Source organism: Trichechus manatus, unplaced genomic scaffold (genome assembly GCF_000243295.1).
Source record: "Trichechus manatus latirostris isolate Lorelei unplaced genomic scaffold, TriManLat1.0 scaffold00059, whole genome shotgun sequence".
Taxonomy (NCBI): Eukaryota; Metazoa; Chordata; class Mammalia; order Sirenia; family Trichechidae; genus Trichechus; species Trichechus manatus.
In genome coordinates this window covers 10,199,513-10,214,336 of record NW_004443995.1, presented here as the reverse complement: position 1 = coordinate 10,214,336, position 14,824 = coordinate 10,199,513, and the positions used below count along the sequence as shown (strand labels likewise).

Sequence of the window (14,824 nt, the reverse complement as noted above, 5' to 3'; positions counted from 1 at the left end):
GTGTGTGTGTGTGTGTGTGTGTGTGTGTGTGTGTTAGGATTACTTGACTTTGAAAGGACATTAAGTATTTGCCAAAGTCATAAAGTATGGTAATAATAAAACTTTCCATTCTGTTATATATAAATACATTTAAGTTACCCATCTCTCTCTATTAGGTAACTGATGTTATATATCTGATCAGTGATCAGACTTTTGCTGTTTAGGATAATTCATTATAATGCTTTAGCTTTAAGATGCAGATGCCATGGAGGGTTTACAGTTGGTAGATGATAAAAGCTAAGTCTACTTTTTATGCTATGATTTCTGCAACATAAGCAATGTACACAATCAGTTGTCTTTTAATGAACAATCAATTTTATGGTAGTTTATGGGGGAGGGGAAACACTTTACTATGTATACCATATTTTTTACTCAAATAATGCACACGTTCTTCGTTTATTTGCTGCCTGCACCCTCCTCCCATAAGACACCTTTACAAAACGCCGCCATGCCAGTCCTCTTCCACACGTTGCAGTAAAAATAAATTAGCATAGCATGCTTATGAAAATACCTCACGGGGGAGGGTGCAGCTGGCAAACAAATGCAGAAGGCACTTGTTATTTGCATAAAAATAACAAAACATATAACTAAACCAAACGTTTTCATAAAACAGTACTAAACCCTTATTACTTCTTACTCCCTCCTCTTTTCTTCTCTTTATGCATCCCAATTTTAAAATCTGGGTCAAAACCCACTAAGTTGAATTCAACATAATTTGAAAAATATTGCTCTAGAATATATACCTTGTAGTGGGTATGCTAGGTCTTTAGGTTTTGTTCAACTTTATAAGTCTTGAAGTCAGGTAGTGTCAGTCCTCCTCCCTGTTCTTCAGCATTGTGTTGGATATTCTGGGTCTTTTGCTTTTCCATATAAACTTTAAAATCAGTTTGTCGGTATCCACAAAGTAACTTGCTGGTTTTAATTGGGATTGCATTGAATCTATAGGTCAAGTTGGGAAGAATTGATATTTTAATAATATTAAGTCTTCCTATCCATCAGCGTATTATATCTCAGTTTATGTAAATCTTTTATTTTTTTATCAGTGTTTTGTAGTTTTCCACTTATAGATCTCACACATATTTTGTTAGATTTATGCTAAAGTATTTAATTTCCTTTTTGGGGGGGTGATAGTGTAAATGATGTTATGATTTTAATTTCAAATTCTGGTTGTTCATTGCTAGTTTATAGGAAAGCAGTTGGCCTTGTATCCTGCTACAATGCTGTAATCACTTGTAGATTCTTTGGAATTTTCTGCATAGACAGTCGTATCATCTGTGAACAAAGACAGTTTTGTTTCTTCCTTCCTAATTTGTATGCAGTTTGTATGATTTCATTTTCTCTTCTCTCATCATATCAATTATAATTCTTTTAAAAAAATTTTTAGTAGTTGCTCTAGAGTTTGCAGTATACCTTTACAACTAATCTAAGTCCACTTTCAAATAACATTATACTACTTGATGGTTAGTACAGGTATGTTATAACTAAGTATTCCCAGTTCCTCCCTCCTGTCCCTTATAACATTGCTGTCAGATTTTTCACTTATGCATAAGTTATACTCATCCAGTATATTGTTGCTATTATTATTTTAAACAATCTGTTGTCTGTTAGATCCATTAAGAATAAGAGAAATAAAAGATTTTATTTTACCTTCATCTGGTCCTTCTTAAGTGCTCTTCCTTTCTTATTGTAGATTTGAGTTTCTGACTAATATCATTTCCCTTCCGCCTGAAGAACTTTTTAAAACATTTCTTCTAGGGCAGTTCTAAAACACCCATTGCCATCGAGTAGATTCTGACTCATAACAACCTTATAGGACAGAGTAGAACTGCCTCATAGGGTTTCCAAGGAGCAGCTGCTGTTAAGTGTCAAACTATTAACCACTGCGCCACCAGGGCTCTGAAGGCAGATCTAGTGGCAACAAATCACTTCAATTTTTGTTTGTCTGAAAAAGTCTTTATTTTTCCTTCACTTTTTTTTTGCCATGTTGAAGTCCTATTTATTACTAACATTTACAATGTTATTTTTTTTAACAGTTCCTACATTAGTTTAGTGACATTGATTACATTCTTTGAGTTGTTCGACCATTCTCACCCTCCTTTTCTAAGTTGTTCCTCCCTCATTAACATAAACTCACTGCCCTCTAAGGTTCCTATCTAATCTAAACTGTTGTTCAGTTTTTAAGATGAATTCAGGGGATATTTTTAGTTTAAGGTTTATTTATTGAGGTTTATTTAAAGATTATCTCAGGGTAGTAGTTTCAGGGGTTCATCCAGCTTCCATGGGCCAGAAAGTCTAGAGTCCATAAGAATTTTAAATTCTGTTCTGCATTTTCCTCCTTTTGATCAGGATTCTTCTATGGAATCTGATCAAAATGTTCAGTAATGGTATCTAGACACCATGCAATTCTTCCAGTCTCGTGGCAAAGGAGGCAGTTGTTCATGGAGGCAATTAGCCACACATACCATATTGTCCTCCTGTTCCTGACTCAGAGCCCTGGTGGCAAGTGGTTAAGAGCTGAGGCGAGCTGCAGCTGCTAACCAAAAGGCTGGCGGTTGGAATCCACCAGCCCTCCTTGGAAACCCTATGGGGCAGTTCTCCTCTGTCCTATAGGGTCGCTATGAGTTGGAGTCAACTCGACAGCAATGGGTTTGGTCTGGTTTTTTTGTATTCCTGGCTCTGCTTCTTGATTTGTTGCTCCAGGTGAATAGAAACCAGTTGTGCCTTGGATGGCCACTTGCATGCTTTAAGACCTCAGGAACGTGAACTAGGATGTAGAACAGAAGCACTACACACATTATTAGGCCAGTTAACTGGGATGTCCCATGAAACCATGACCCTAAAACCTCTAAACCAAGGAACCAAATCCTATAAAGTGTTTGCTTATACATAAGCAGCTTCAGCAGCTACTCTTTTTTTTTTTTTTTTGGTCATTGTTGTAAATATATCTGTCACACAACTTTTACCAATTCAACTTTTCACAGGTGTACAACTATTGACAGAAATTACAATAATTGGTTGGACAACCCTACCCTTAATCAATGTGATTTTTTTATCTTCATTAATTCCCTTTTTCCCCTTCTCTCCTGCCCCTGGTAACCACTAATAAATTTGGTCTCTGTACACTTGCCTTTTCTTGTCTTTTTATATAAGTGAGGCCATACGATATTTCTCCTTTAGTGATTGGCTTATTTCACTCAGCATAATATCTTCAAGCTCCATACTGTAGCATGTATCAAGACTTCATTTCTCCTACTGGCTGAGTAGTATTCCATTGTATTTATGTACCACCTTTTGTTTATTCATTCGTCTGTTGATAGGCATTTTGGTTGTTTTCACCTTTTGGGTATTGTGAATAGTGCTACAGTGAACACTGATGTACAGGACTCTTTTTGAGTCTCTGCTTTCAAGTCTTTTGGGTATATACCTAGGTTTGGAATTGCTGGGTCCTATAGTTCTGTTTTTAGTTTTTTAAGGATCTGCAACACTGTTTTCCACAACAGCTGTACCATTTTACGTTAGCACCAGCAATGGATGTTGTTGCTAGATGCTGTCTAGTCGATTCTGACTCATAGTAACTCTGTGTACAACGGTACGAAACACTGCCCGGTCCTGCGCCATCCTCAGAATTCTTGCTATGTTTGAGCCCATTGTTGCAGCCACTGTGTCAGTCCATCTCATTGAGGGTCTTCGTCTTTTTCACTTACCCTCTCCTTTACCAAGCATGATGTCCTTCTGCGGGGACTGGTCCCTCCTGATAACATGTCCAGAGTACATAAGATGAACTCTTAACCATCCTTGCTTCTAAGGAGTATTCTGGCTGTACTTCTTCCAAGACAGATTTGTTTGTTCTTCTGGCAGTCCATGGTATATTCAGTATTCTTTGCCAACACCGTAATTTAAAGGCATCAGTTCTTCTTTGGTCTTCCTTGTCCATTGTCCAGCTTTTCCATGCATATGAGGCAATTGAAAATATGGCTTGGGTCATGTGCACCTTAGTCCTCAAACTGACATCTTTGCTTTTAACACTTTAAAGAGGTCTTTTGCAGCAGATTTGCCCAGTGCAATATGTCATTTGATTTCTTGACTGCTGCTTCCGTGCGCATTGGTTGTAGATCCAAGTAAAGTGAAATCCTTGACAACCTGAGTATTTTCTCATTGATCATGATGTCCAGTTGTGAGGATTTCTGTTTTCTTTATGTTGAGGGGTAATCTGCACTGAAGACTGTGGTCTTTGATCTTCATCAGTAAGTTCTTCAAGTCTTTTTCACTTTCAGCAAGCAACATTGTGTCCTCTGCATATCACAGATTGTTAATGAGTCTTCCTCCAATCCTGATGCCCTGTTCTTCATATAGTCCAGCTTCTTGGATTTGCTCAGCATACAGATTGAAAAAGTATGGTGAAAGGATTACCACACTGACTCACACCTTTCCTAATTTTAAACCACACAGTATCTCCTTGTTCCAATTTCCCCACATCCTCGCCAATATTTGTTGTTTGTGTTACTGTTTTATGTTAGCCATCCTACTGTGAGTAAAATGATCTCTCATTGTGGTTTTGATTTGCATCTCTCCAATGGCTAACAGTGCTGAGCATCTTGTCATATGTTTTTGGTGGCCATTTGAATGTCCTCTTTGGTGAAATGTCTGTTCAAGTCCTTTGCCCATTTTATGGTTGGGTGATTGTCTTTTTTTGTTAAGTTGTTGAAGCTTTATATATGTATTTTCATTATTAGATTCCTGTCAGATATATGGTTTCCGAAGATATTCTCCCAGTGAGCAGCTTGTCTTTTCACTATTTTGGTAAAGTCTTTTGATGAACAAAAGTTTTCAATTTTTGTGAAGTACCATTTATTTATTTTGTCTTTTGCTGTTTGTGCTTTTGTTATTATATTAGATAATCCATTGCTGAAAGCTAGGCCTGACAGCATTGTCTCTACTTGTTCTTCTAGAAATTTTATGGTTTTAGTTTGCACATTTAGGTCCTGAATCCATTTTGAATTTGTTTTTGTGTATGGTGTGAAACATGGATCCTGTTTCATTTTTCTGCATGTGGAAATCCAATTTTCTCAGCACCATTTATTGAAGAGACTCTTCTTTCCCCATCTAATGGACTTAGCACCCTTGCCAAAAATCAATTGACCATAGATGTGTGGGTTTATTTGGACTCTCAATTCTATTCCATTGGTCCATGTGTCTGTTGTTACACCAGTACCAGGCTGTTTTGGTTACTGTAGCTGTATAGTATGTTTTAAAATTGGGGAGTGTGAGTCCTCCTACTTTGTTGTTCTCTTTCAACATTGTTTTAGCTATTGAGAGCCTCTTGTCATTCCATATAAAGTTGAGTATTGGTTTTTCTATTTCTATAAAGAAGGCTGTTTAATTTTGGTCAGGATTTTGTTGAATCTATAGATTACTTCGGGTAGTATTGACATATTAATAGCATCTTCCAGTCCATGAACATGGAACATCTTTTTATTTAAGTCTTCTTTAATCTCTTTCAGCAGTGTTTTATAGTTTTCATTATATAAGTCCTTCATGTCCCTGGTTAGATTTATTCCTAGGTATTTTATTCTCTTAGATGCTATTATACTTGGAATTGTTTCCCTAATTTCTAGTTCAGTTTTCTCATTGCTGATGTATAGAAACCCAACTGATTTCTTGTTTGTTGACCTTGTGCTCTGCAACTTTGCTGAATTCCTCTATTAGCTCTAGAAGTTTCCTTGTGGACTCTTTGGTATTTTCTAAATATAGGATCAAATCATCCACGAACAGAGATAATTTTCCTTCTTTTCCAATCTGGATACTTTTTATTTCTTTTTCTTGTCTTTTTGCTCTAGCTAGGACTTATACAATATTGAATAGAAGTGGTAAGAGTGGACACCCTTGTCTTGTTCCTGATTTCAAGGAGAAATCTCTCAGGCTTTTCTGCATTAAGTATAATGCTGACTGTTGTCCTTTCGTATATACTGTGAACCATATTGAGGAATTTCCCTTCTATTCCAGTCTTCTTTAGGGTTTTCATCAAGAAAGGGTGTTGAATTTTATCAAATGTTTTTTTCTGCATACATAGAGATGATCATGTGATTCTTTTCCTTTGTTCTATTGATATGGTATATTACATTGATTTTCTAATGTTGCGCTATCTCTGCATTCCTGGAATAAATCCCACTTGGTCATGACGTATGATTCTTTAAATATGCTGTTGGATTTCTTTCACTAGTATTTTGTTGAGGATTTTTGCATCTATATTTATAAGAGATATTGGCCTGTAGTTTTGTTTTGTTTTTGTTTTTGTTTTTTTGGTGGTGTCTTTGTCTGGTTTGGGTACCAGGGTTCTGTTTGCTTCATAGAATGAATTAAGGAGTATTCCTTGTTGATCTTTTGGAAGAGTTTGAACAGTACTGGTGTCAATTCTTCTCTAAATGTTTGGTAGAATTCCCCAGTGAAGCCATCTGGTCCAGGACTTTTTGTTTTATTGAGGGATTTTTGATCACTGATTGAATCTCTTCACTTGTTAGGTGTCAGCTGAGACTTTCTGTTTCTTCTTGAGTCAGTTTGGGTAGGTTTGTGCTTCTGAGAATTTTGTCCATTTTACTTAGATTATCCAGTTTGTTGACATACAGTTGTTCATAATATTCTGTCATAATTCTCTTTATTTCTATCAGGTCAGTTGTAGTATCCCCTCTTTCATTTTTTATTTTGGTTATTTGCACCTTTTCTTTTCTTTGTCAGTCCGGCTAAAGATTTGTCAATTTTTTTGATCTTTTCCAAGAATCAACTTCTGGTTTTATTGATTTCTCTCCACTGCTTTTCTGTTTCGACTTTCTTTATTTCTGCCCTAATTTTTGTTATTTCCTTTCTTCTGGTAGGTTTAGGCTTAGTTTGCTCTTCTCTTTTTAGTTCCTGGAGTTGTCAAGTTAAGCTGTTAATTTGAGATCTTTCTTCTTTTTTATGTAGGCATTTATGGCTCTGAGTTTCCCTCTGAGTAGTGCCTTTGCTGCATCCCACAAGTTTTGGTATGTTGTGCTTTCATTTTCAGTTGACTCTAAGAAATTTGTGATTTCTCTTTTAATTTCTTCCTTGACCCAATGGTAGTTTAATAGTATGTTGTTTAATTTCCATATATTTGTGTATTTTCTAGGTTTTTTTCTGTTACTGATTTCTAGCTTCACTCCGTTGTGGTCAGAAAATATTTTGTATGATTTCCACCTTGTTGAATTTATTAAGACTTGCTTTGTTACCTAAAATGTGGTCTATCCTGGAGGGTGATCCCTGTGCACTGGAATAGAATGTCTATTGTGCTATTTTGGTGTAGAGTGTTCTATATATATGTCTGTTAAGTTTAGTTGGTTTATAGTGTCATTCATGTCCTCTGTTTTCTTGTTGATCTTCTTTCTAGATGTTCTTTCCAGTATTGCAGATGGTGTATTGAAGTCTCCAACTGTTATTGTAGTACTATTTTGCACTTCAATTCTATCAGCCTTTGCTTTATATATTTAGGTGCCTCAATGTTGGGTGTATATATGTTTATGATTGTTAAATCTTGTGGATTAACTGACCCTTTTATTACTATATAATGTCCATCTTTATCTCTTCTGACAGATTTTGTCTTAAAGTTTACTTTGTCTGATATTAAGATTGCCACCCCAGCTCTCTTTTGGTTATTATTTTAATGGAATATTTTTTTCCATTCTTTCACTTTCAACCTATTTGTGTCGTTGGGTTTAAGGTGTGTCTCTTGTAAACAGCATACAGTTGAATCATGTTTTTTTTATCCATTCTGCCATTTTCTGCCTTTTGATTGGAGCATTTAGTCCATTTACATTCACTGTACTTACTGCTAAGAAGTGACTGACTTCTGCCATTTTGTTATTTGTTTTTTGTGTGTCTTAAGCCTTCTTTGTCTTTGTCCTTTAGTACTGCTTACTTTTTGTGTTTTGTTGTTCTATTGTAGTGAGCTTTGTTGCCCTCCAGTTTTTCCGAGGCTTTCTTCCCTGCTCTGTGGGGGCTGCTTCTATCTGAGCTGGCTTTCAGGGAAAGCATAAGCTGACTTTCCTCTGTTTCAGGAGGAGGAGGGGCTGGCACTTGGCACTCCCCAGAAGAACCTCCAAGAGATCTGTCTTGTTGGTTTCAGAGCCCCAGTGGCCCTGTGGTGGTTGGCAGAGGGGGAGGGAGGAACAGTCTCCTCTAAGGCGACCCTCCTTCTGGCTCCACTGTAGGGAACCTTCGGTAGGTTCAGTCTAGCAGCTGATGGTTACTGGGTGGGGGAGGGATGGTCATACTCTGAATGGACTCCCAGGAAGGTCGGCCTTATTGCTGTCAGAGCCCACCCCATAGTATATTGACTGTGGGCATAGCCTCCACTCAAGATGCCTGCCTCCTAGCACACAGCAGCCTTAGTCAGCAGTCCTCAGCGCCAGTTGGAAGGGGAAGCAGACAGACTCAAGTTGATCTCCTGGGAGGTCTGTCCTGTTGGTTTCAGAGGCCTGAGCTATGGGTTGCATAGGGAGGCAGGCAGAGTGCTGACTGTGGGAGCCATCTCTAGTGCAGTGGTTGTCTGTAACAGTTTGCCACACCTTGGCAATGAACAGTTACCAGGTAGGGGAGGGGTGTCACGTTCCAGTTACATCCTCACTGGAGTTCTGCCTTGTTGCTATCAGTAGCGACCCATGCCCTGTCCCCTGATAGATTGTTGACTGTGAATGCAGCCTCCACGCAAGATGCCTGCTTCTAGCACACAGCAGCCTCAGGCAGTAGTCCTCAGCGCCACCTGGAAATGGGGACAGACTAAGGCAAATTGACCCCCAAGGAGTTTGTCCCGTTGACTTCAGAGGCCTGAGCTATGGAGTGCCCACAGAGGCAGGTAGAGTGCTGACTATGAGGGCAGACTCCACTGAAGGGGGCCTTCTGTAGCAATTCACTACAGGCTGGCAGGTGACAGTATTGGGGTGGGGGAGTGGTTGTCACACTCCTAACAGACCCCAGGGAAGTCTGTCTTGTTGCTTTCAGAAACCCCTTGTAGTATGTTGGCTGTGGGTGTAGCCTCCACTCAGGATGCCTGCTTTCTGGTACACTGCAGCCTCAGTTAGCACTCCTCAGAGCCGACTGCAGGCGGGAGCAGGCAGACTCAAACTGACTCCACAGGAGGTCTGTCCTGTTGGTTTCAAAGTCTTGAGCTATGGGCTGCGCAGGGAGGCAGGTGGAGTGTTGACTATGAGGACAGACTCCACTGCAGAGGACCTTCTGTAGCAATTCACAGTAGGCTTGCAGCACAGTGTCTGAGTGGGGGAGGTCCTGGCCCATTCCACATGGCTCCCTAGGAACAGGAACGTCTGCCTTGTTGATTTTAGAACAGAAGCTTGGAGTTCTGTCTTTGTACAGGCAGAGGGTGTGGTGGTTAGGGAAACAGGCTTTTTCTGGGGCCACTTCCCCAGTTCACAGCAGCCAACAGCTCGTGTGGGTGGGGGAAAGGGGAAGGGACAGTGGGAGAAGCGGTTTTCCTACCATATGTGAATCATGTTGATTCGTTGATTTGTGCCTGTCTGCAGTTTCCTGCTGCTTTCCTCTGCTCCCCAGTTCAGAGTCCCTCAGAGCTGAGTGCCATTTTGTTATTGTAAATCTCGTATTTGTGGGGGAGGGTTGAAATGGGGGTCTGTTTATGCCACCATTTTCCCAGAATTCCTCTCTTCTTTGAGTAGAGAATTCTGGGTTGGTGGGTTTTTTCTTTTAATGTTGCCAGGTGGAAACTCCAGGTTCTGCTCGGCATAACTCATCTCAGCCAATAAACGGGACACCAAGGTGGGAGAGTGGAAAGCCGTCTTTATTTCGTTGAACAAGGAAAGGAAACAGTTGGGCCACTGCCGCCAAGACTGCTCAGTGAGGGTGAGGGTGAAGGTTACTTTTAAGAGGTTTACAAGTAGGAAGTTCATACAAGTTACTACAAAGGTGTAATGGGGTTTACATATAACTTCATGCATCGTGTGTTCAGAATATGGTGGTTAAGCTCACCCAGAGGTGGGAAAGCTAATATGTATGAGGTATTTTAATGAGCTAAAAGATTATCCTGAGTGTCAACATGGTGCCTAAACCAGTTTCCGCCAATTTCCTCTAGTTTTGGGCAGTAGTTAAGGAGAGGGGAACCAGGGTTTTTTTTTTTGTTTTGGGGGTCTTTTTTTAGTTGTACTTTAGATGAAGGCTTACAGAACAAACTAGTTTCTCATTAAACAGTTAGTACACATATTGTTTTTATGACATTGGTTTACAACCCCACAACATGTCAATACTCTCCCCCTCTCGACCTTGGGTTCCCCATTACCAGCTTTTCTATTCCCTCCTGCCTTCTCGTCCTTATTCCTTGGCTGTTGTGCCCCTTTAATCTCGTTTTATGGACCTGTCTAATCTCTGGCTGAAGCGTGAACCTCGGGAGTAACTTCATTACTGAGCTAAAAGGGTGTCCAGGGGCCATACTCTCTGGGTTTCTACAGTCTCTGTCAGGCCAATAAGTCTGGTCTTTTTTTGTGAGTTAGAATTTTGTTGTACCCCCTATTGTGATCCCTGTCAGACCAGTCAGTGGTGGTAGCCTGACACCATCTACTTGTACTGGACTCAGTCTGGTGGAGGCCATGGTAGTTGTGGTCCATTAGTCCTTTGGACTAATCTTTCCCTTGTATCTTTAGTTTTTTTCATTCTGCCTTGCTTCCGAAGGGGTGAGACCAATGGAGTATCTTAGATGGCCACTCACAGGCTTTTGAGACTCCAGATGCTACTCACCAAAGTAGAATGTAGAACATTTTCTTTATAAATTATGTTATGCCAGTTGAGCTAGATGGGAACCAGGATTTTAATGTAAAGCTACGGTGCATGCCAAGCAAGCTGCTTGAGGCAGTGGAATTTTCTTCCGTCTGGGGACCTCTGTCTTACAGGGATCATTGCCTTTTATTTGTGTATCACAGGAAGAGATTACATACTATACCTCGAAAGTCTGAACCTGGACTTTTCATTATGGAAGGACAAGTATAGAATTATTTAGGCTACCTGTTGTTTCTGGAGTCATTTTTAGAAAATTTAGGGTTTTTTTTTTGTTTGTTTGTTTGTTTTAAAGTAGGTAGAATAGACAGTTTTTAAGTGTATACATTGTCAGGGGGCTGAACTGAGTGGTCTCTTGAGTAGCTAATTAAGTCCCCCATGTCTACCTGCTCGTTTCTTTTATATCTCAAAAGAGATTGGCTCAAGATAGTATCTAATCTTACAGCTCTTATCCATATAACTGCTGCTAATCCATCTCATCAGCGTCATAGAGGTAGGATTTACAACACATAGGAAAATCACATCAGATGACAAAATGGTGGACGATCACACAATACTGGGAATCATGACACAGCCAAGTTGACAGACATTTTGGGGGACATAGTTCAATCCATGACACCCTCCCTTCCACCTAATAAAGAGGCTTCAGCAGAGGAAGGCCTACCAAGTCTGGCTAGGGTGGCTTTCTTCCTGAGGCCTGCCAGGTAAAGCCTTTGTTATTGCCTATAGTCAGACATGAAAAATCACACACGTGTTTAGCTAGGAGCTGGACTCCTCATCCATTGGTTTCATATCTGTCATTATGACCCCTTTTCCATTCTTAATGTTATTTGTATCTTTGTTTTTGACCAGTCTTGCCAGAAGTTTGCCAGTTTTTACTGCTCTTTTCACTAGCTCACTTTTGGCTTTGTTGATTCTCTCCGTAGTTTCATTTTCATTAATTTCTGCTCTATTCTTTTTTCCATTTCATTTGATTTACATGTTTTCTTTCTAACTTAAGTTGGATTCTTACCTCATTAATACACAGCCCTTCTTTTTTTAATACTGCATGTAAAACTACTAATTTACCTCTGAGTACTGCATTCACTTGACAGTACACAACAACTACATTTACTGAATCCCATGGTTTTGATAAATAGTACTTTATCATTCAGTTCTAAAAAGTTTTTCGAATTTCCATTGTGATTTCTTCTTCACCTGAGTTATTTTGGAGTATTTTTAAATTTCCAAACATGGGAATTTGGGGGGGGGGGTGTGGGCAGGTTTGTTTTATTATGGACTTCTAATTTATTTGTATTGCCAACAGAGAATGTACTCTCTATAAGACAGTCTTTGGAATTGTTTAAGATTTGTTTCATAGCCTCTAGTACTCAATCAGTTTTTACAAGTGTTTCCTGTGTACTTTAGGAGAATATATATTCTATATTAGTGGGAGCGTGTGTTACATTTTTGCCATTTGGTCAAGTTTATTGTTTTATTCAGTTCTCCTATGTTCCTGTTGATTTTTGGCTTGCTTGCTCTATCACTTATTGAAAAAAGGTATTTAAATTGCCACTGATAATGGATTTGTCAGTTTCTTCTGTACTTTGGTCAGTTTTTGCTTGTGTTTTGGTGCTATTCTATTAGGTACATACACATTTAGAATTGTTACTTTTCCTGATGAAGTTAATTTCTAATATTATGCCATGATCTTTTCTATACCAAATAATCCTTTTTTGTCTGAAAGTTTATTTTGTCTGATACTAACAGGTATCAAAACTTTCCTTTGTTTAGTATTTGCCTCGTGTATCTTTCTTCACCTTTTACTTTCATCCCTTCCCTGTCCTTATGTTTTAGATATGCTACTTATAAAAGATAATAACTTAGTTATTTTTTTATTCCAGTCTAATAAATGCTCATTTCAACATGTTAACCATGATTATTAATATTATTGTTGGCTGATTATTGATATGTTCATTTATATTCTCGCTATGCTTTTGTTTTCCATTTGTCTCACTTTTTTCTTTTTTAAATTGATATTATTTTTTAATAAATTTCTTATTCTGAAATAATTTCAAACTTACAGAAAAGCTGCAAAGACAAGACAGAGAATTCTTCTAATATTAACATCTTACATAATCATGGTATGTTTGTCAAAACTAAGAAATCAACATTGGTAAAATACTTACCTAACCTATAGTCTCTTCAGATTTCCCAAGTTTTTCCAGTAATGTCCTGAAGAGAATCCCAGGATCTAATCCAAGAATTCTTATTTCACTTAACTTCTTTTATAATATATAATTTTTACTTAATACTTTGGTGGAAAGCAATTACAGAAAGTCTTTCTAATTAACAAAGATTTAAAACATAATTTTAAAGTTTTTCAAACATTTGGAGGACTACATACAAACACTGTAACAGGCAGACCTGTTTTACACCATCTAAATTTAGCCGTGTTAACGTATGTCCGTAATTCCTTATCTGTAATAGCAAACTATAAAACCTTGAAAACTAAAAGCTTTTTCATAACTCATTTAATGACAAACTTGATCTGAACTAGTATTTGTCTATTTATAACCTTAATGTGACTATTTTGCCTAACACAGAATAAGTACATTTCACTGCAGGTATAGCAAGGTGTTTGATTACAGGTGCTTCCCCAGATTCTGCTGGGAGTTGATTACATTCTTTTTTTGTTTCTCACTACTGGTTTCGAAGTTACATTCTCTATTTCTAGTTTTTATTACCATGACTACTTAAAATCTTTGATCTTAAAAAAGACGTAACTTCTTGAGTTTCATTTTAAAAAAAAGTCTTTTGTAGATTTAACTACATGTTTAAGTGTACTCGTTCCTCATTCCATCTTGGGTCTCAGATCTTCCATCTGAGATCATTGTCTTCCTCCTAAAGTATGTCCTTTCGAAGTTCCATCAGTGTGGTGTTGTTACGTGCTGTTGAGTCGATTGCTACTCATAGCGACTATGTGACAGAGCAGAACTGCCCCCGTAGGGTTTTCTAGGCTGTAGTGTTTACAGGAACAGATCGCCAGGTCTTTTCTCTCGCAGAGCCGCTGGATGGGCACCAACATCCGACTTCTGGGTTAGCAGTTGGGTGCTTAACTATCTCCACTGCCAGGGCTCCTTCCGCCTTTAGTGTTGGTGTATCAATAGCAAAGTTTCTCAGAAATAAATTATCTGATTTTGCTCTCATTCTTGAAAGATAAAGTTTCTAGATGGACAGCTCTAGGTTGACAGGTATTTTCTCCCAACAATTTGAAAATTTTATTCTACTGAATGCTGGCTTCCATTGTTAATGTTAATCCCTTCCTGTCAATCTAATTGTCATTCCTTTATAGATCTCTGACTACTGTGTGTCAGAATTAAGACCCTCTTTGTCTTTGGTGTTCTATAATTTCACTATGAAATATCCAGTTGGGTTTTTGTGTTTTTAGTTCTGCTTGGTTGACAGTGTGCATCCACTGGCAGATTCATGTCTTCCATCCTGAAAAGTTCTCAGCCATTATCTTTTCAATTTTCCTCTGCTCTGTTCTCTTTCTGGAACTCTGAATATCTGTTAGACTTCTGAAAATATTTTAGAGCTGTATGTTATAAAGCTTACTCATTGTAGCCCTCAATCTCTCTTTCACATTCCTGTTTTTTTGTCTCAGCCTTTGCTACATTTTGTGTCCTTTCTTCAGATATATCTTCCAGTTCCTTAATTCTCCACAGCTTTTTAAGGTATCTGATTGCCTGTTTAATCCATCTGCACAGTTACCCTCAGGTTCGGATTGACATCAGCTTATAGAACACTATAGGGCTAACCCAGCTGCAACTTAATTTAGCTTTATGAAGAGTATGGGACCGGAAGCACAGCATGTATGGCCAAGGCATTCTCATCAAGAGGCCTTGCAACAAGCCCAGGCACAACGTCTAGGCCTCACCACCACATGGCACACTTAGTTGTAAGAGAAGAGGCTGATAAGGGAGTGACCACTTTAGCA

General features: G+C 38.6%; 1 protein-coding gene across 1 annotated transcript in view; it reads left to right on the top strand.

Moving 5' to 3' along the window:
* TMEM184C (transmembrane protein 184C) overlaps positions 1-14,824 on the top strand; it is a 41,893-nt gene that overhangs the window by 19,010 nt on the left and 8,059 nt on the right. The gene's annotated exons all lie outside the window — the stretch shown is intronic.